The following is a 5,527-nucleotide window of genomic DNA, read 5'->3' as shown; positions in this document are numbered from 1 at the left end:
ACAACACATAGCAGAGTGCAGAGCCGAGAGCAGAGCACAGTGACCACAGACTAGAGCTCAGAGCCCAGAGCACAGACCCAGAGTACAGAGCCAGAGAACAGAGACAGAGCATAGAGCACAGAACTCAGTAACCAGAGACCAGAGCACAAAGCACACTGCCCAGAGCCCAGAGCACAGAACACAAATGCAGAGTACAGAAACAGAACACAATGCCCAGAGCCCAGAGCTCAGAGCAAGAGCCAGAGTAGAGAGACAGAGCACAGAGCACAGGGCACAGTGACCAGAGTCCAGAGCACAGAGCACAGTGCACAGCAAAAAGTACAGAGTGAAGAGCACAGAGAACAGAGCATCGTACCAACAGACAAGAGCACAGAGCACAGAGTCCAGAGACAGAGCACAGAACACAGAGGACATTGACCAGGGTCTAGAGCATACAGCAGAGGGCACAGAGCCAGAGCACAGAGCACAGAGTGTGGAGCGCAAAGCCCAGAGCACAGAGACCAGACCACAGAGCACAGAGCTCAGAGCAAGAGCACAGAGGACACAGCACAAAGCACAGAGTACAGAGCACATAGAACAGAGCACAGTGACCACAGATCAGAGCCCAGTGCCAGAGCCCAGAGCCCAGACCCAGAGTACAGAGACAAAATACAAAGCCAAGAGCCCAGAGTACAGAGAGGAGAGTACAGAGCCCAGCGCCCAGACCACAGAGCCCAGACCACAGAGCCCAGACCACAGAGCCCAGACCACAGAGCCCAGACCACAGAGCCCAGAGCACAGAGCCCAGATCACAGAGCCCAGAGCACAGAGCCCAGAGCCCAGAACACAGAGCACAGAGCCCAGAACACAGAGCACAGAGCCCTGGGCTCAGACCCAGAGTATAGACACAGAACACAGAGACCAGAGCTCAGAGCTCAGAGAATAGATCCATAGCACAGAGAACAGAGAACAGAGCACAGAGCAAGAGAGCAGAGCCCAGAGCCAGAGTACACAGACAAAACAAGGAGCCAAGAGTCCAGAATACAGAGCACAGAGCATAGAGACCAGAGCACAGAACCCAGAGACCAGAACCCAGACCACAGATCTCAGAGCACATAGCACAGAGCTGAGAGCACAGAATCAAGAGAATAGAGCCCAGAATACAGAGCACAGAACACAGAGCACAGATTCAGAGCACAGACACGAGAGCCCAGATCACAGGGCTCAGAACACCGAGCATAGAACACAGAGAACAGAGGACAGAGTCCCGACCCAGAGTACAGAGACAGAACAGAGATGGGACAGAGGCCAGAACTTAGAGGAAAAAGCACAGAGCACAGATACCAGAGCACAGACAATAGATCACAGAGCAGAGAGTCCAGAGCACAGAGCAGAGAGCACGGAGACCAGAGCACAAAGCACAGATCAAAGAACACAGACCCAAAGTGCAGAGAAACAATACAGAGAACAGAATCCAGAGCTCAGAGCAGAGAACACAGAGACCAGAGAGCAGAGCACAGAGTACAGAGCCGAGGGCACAGAGCACAGAGACCAGAGACCAGAGCATAGAGACCTGGGATCAGACCCAGAGTAGAGAGACAGAACACAGAGACCAGAACTCAGAGCTCAGAGAACAGATCCAGAGCACAGAGACCAGAACACAGAGCAAAGAGCAAGAGCACAGAGCCAGAGTCCAGAGCCCACAGCCAGAGTACAATGAATAAACACAGAACCAAAAGCCCAGCATACAGAACACAGAGCACAGAGTGCAGAGCACAGAGACCAGAGCACAGTGACCACAGACCAGAGCAAAGAGCACAGAGCACAGAGCACTGAACCCAGAACCCAGAGCACAGAGCCCAGGGCTCAGACCCAGAGTAGAGAGACAGAACACAGAGACCAGAGCTCAGAACTCAGAGAACAGACCCAGAGCACAGAGACCAGAGCACAGAGCCAGAATCCAGAGACCAGAGCTGGAGTACACAGAAAAAACACAGAGCAAAGAGCTCAGAATACACAGCATAAAGCAGATACTAGAGCACAGAGACCAGAGACCAGAGCAGAGTGCACAGAGCACAGAGCAGAGATCACAGACTACAGAGCAAGAACCCAGAGCCAGAGCCCAGAATGCAGAGTTCCGAGCACAGAGCACAGATGACAGAGCAAGTACCCAGAGAAGAGAGTGTTAAGAGCCCAGAAGCAGAGTATTGAGTCAGAGCCTAGAACCACACCACAGAGCACACAGACCAGAGCACAGGGCATGGAGTACAGAGCCAGAACATAGAGCATGGAGCACAGAGCACAGAGCACAGAGTAAAGAGCAGAGAGGACAGAGCACAGTGACCATAGACAAGAGCACAGAGCACAGAGCACAGAGTACAAAGGCAGAATACAGGGACAGAGCACAGAGCACAAGGCACAAGAGATCAGAAACCAGACACGACAGCACAAAGCCCGGAGCCCAACCCAGAATACAGAGACAGAAGAGAGACTGGAGGCCAGAACTCAGAGCACAAATCACAGAGCACAGAGACCTGAGCACAGAGCACAGAGGCTATAGCCCAGACCCAGAATACAGAGACAGAGCACAGAACCAGAGTACAGCTAGAGAACAGAGACAGAACATAGAGCACAGAACACAGTGACCAGAGACCAGAGCACAGAGCACATTGAACACAGTGCAGAGCACAGAACACAGTGACCAGAGACCAGAGCACAGAGCACATTGAACACAGTGCAGAGCACAGAGAGCAGAGCACACTGACTGCAGACCAGACCCTAGAACCCAGAGCCCAGAGCATAGAGCACCCAGAACAGAAAACAGATCAAGAACCCAGAGCCAGACCCCAGAGTGCAGAGCTGAGAGCACAGAGCAAAAATAACAAGGCAAGGACCCAGAGAACAGAGAGAGTGTTAAGAGCCCAGAAGCAGAGTATAGAGACAGAGCCTAGGACCAGAGCACAGAGCACACAGACCAGACTACAGGGCACAGGGTACAGAGTCAGAGCATAGAGCGCAGAGTACAGAGCAAGACCACAGACTGCAGAGCACAGAGAGCAGATCACAGTGACCATAGACCAGAGCACAGAGCAAAGAGCACAGATCCCAAAGCACAGAGCACAGGGCACAGAGCCAATGCACAGAGTGCACAGAACAGAGCACAGAGTCAGTGCACAGAGATCAGAGCAAAGTGACCACAGACCGGGGCAGAGAACCCAGAGCACAGAGCACAGACTCAGACAACAGAACTAGAGAACAGAGACATAACATAGAGCACAGAACACAGAGACCAGAGACCAGAGACAAGAGCACAGAGCACAGTGCCCAGAGCCCAGAGCACAGAGCACAAAGCCAGAGCCCAGACCAAAGAACTCAGAATCCAGAGCACAGAGCAAAGAGACCAGAACACAAAGCCCAGATCCCAGACCCAGAGTACAGAGGCAGAACAGAGAGACCAGAAGCCAAATCTCAGAGTACAATGCACAGAGCACGAAGCACAGAACACAGAGAACAGGTCACAGAGCACAGAGCCCAGAGACCAGAGACCAGATCACAGAGACCAGAGCACAGATCTGGAGTACAGACAGCAGAGCACAGAACACTGGGCACAGAGCACAGAGCACAGAGCACAGACCAAGATTACAGAGACAGAACACTGAGCCCAGATCCCAGAATTCAGAGTAAGAGCCAGAGTACAGAGACAGAACACAGAGCACAGAGCACAGAGCACAGACACAGAGTTCAGAGACAGAACAGAAGGACAGAGCCCACAGCCCAGATACAGAGCACACAGCACAGAGACCAGACACTAGAGCACAGACAATACAGCACAGAGCACAGAATCCAGAGCACAGAGCAGAGAGCAAAGAGACCAGAGCACGGAGCACAGATTCAAGAACACAGACCGAAAAAACAGAGACACAATACAGAGAACAGAGCACAGAGTTCAGAGCAGAGAGTACAGAGCACAAAGACCTGAGCACAGAGCACAGAGCCCTGGGCTCAAACTCAGAGAAGAGAGACAGAACACAGAGACCAGAGCTCAGAGATCAGTGAACAGATGCAGAGCACAGAGAACAGAGAACAGAGCAAAGAGAAAGAGCTCAGAGCAAGAGTCCAGAGCCCAGAGCCAGAGTACACAGACAAAACAAGGAGCCAAGAGCCCAGAATAGAGAGCACAGAGCACAGAGACCAGAGCACAGAACCCAGAGACCAGAACCCAGACCACAGATCCCAGGGCACATAGCACAGAGCCCAGAGAACAGAGTCCAGAGAATAGAGCCCACAGTACAGAGCACAGAGCACAAAGCATATATTCGGAGCACAGACATGAGAGCACAGATCACAGGTACCAGAAAACTGAGCACAGGGCACAGAGCACAGAGTCCCGACCCAGAGTACAGAGAAAGAACAGAGAGACAGGAGGCCAGAACTCAGAGCAAAAAGCACAGAGACCAGAGCACAGAGCAGAGAGCACAGAGACCAAGGCACAGAGCACAGATCCAAGAACCGAGACCAAAGTACAGAGAAACAATACAGAGAACAGTGCCCAGTTCACAGAGCAGAGAGCATAAGGCACAAAGACCAGAGCACAGAGCACAGAGCCTAGTGTACAGAGCACAGAGACCAGAAACCAGAATACAGAGACCTGGGATCAGACCCAGAGTAGAGACCGAACACAGAGACCAGAGATCAGAGCTCAGAGAACACATCCAGAGTGCAGAGACCAGAGCAAAGAGCAAAGACCAGGAGCACAGAGCCAGAGTCCAGAGATGAGAGCCAGAGTACAGAGAAAAAACACGGAGTAAAGAGCCCAGAATACACAGCACAGAGCACAGAGACCAGAGCACAGAGCACAGAGCCCAGAACCCAGACAACAGATCCCAGAACACATAGCCCAGAGCCCAGAGCACAGAGTCCAGAGCGCAGAGCACAGAAATCAGGGCTCGGACCCAGAGTAGAGAGACAGAACACAGAGACCACAGCTCAGAGCTCAGAGAACTGATCCAGAGCACAGAGAACAGCGCACAGAACAAAGAGCAAGAGCACAAACAGAGTCCAGAACCCAGATACAGAGTACAAAGAAAAAACACAGAACCAAGTGCCCAGCATACAGAGCACAGAGCACAGAATGCAGAGCACAGTGACCATAGACCAGAGTACAGAGCACAGAACACCAAACCCAGAACACAGAGCACAGAGCACAGAGCCAATCAAAGAGCACACATTACAGAGCACAGTCAGAGCACAGAGAGCAGAGCACAGACCCAGACTATAGAGCAAAGAAAAGAGACAGAGCCCAGAGCACAGAACACAGAGCACTGAGCACAGAGCCCTGATCCAGAGTGCAGAGACAGAACACTGTGCCCAGAGCCCAGTTTTCAGAGCAAGAGCCCAAGTAGAGAGACAGAGCACAGAGTACATTACCCAGACCCTAGAGCAAAGAGCCCTGAGCACAGAACCCATATGCCAAAGGAGAGAGCCCAGAGCACAGACGCAGAGCCCAGAGCACAGAGCACAGAGCACAGACCCAGAGTTCAGAGACAGA

The sequence above is a fragment of the Sciurus carolinensis genome, unplaced genomic scaffold (genome assembly GCF_902686445.1).
Source record: "Sciurus carolinensis unplaced genomic scaffold, mSciCar1.2, whole genome shotgun sequence".
NCBI lineage: Eukaryota > Metazoa > Chordata > Mammalia > Rodentia > Sciuridae > Sciurus > Sciurus carolinensis.
The sequence above is the reverse complement of the archived record's forward strand: the minus strand, read 5'-3'. Positions refer to the sequence as shown.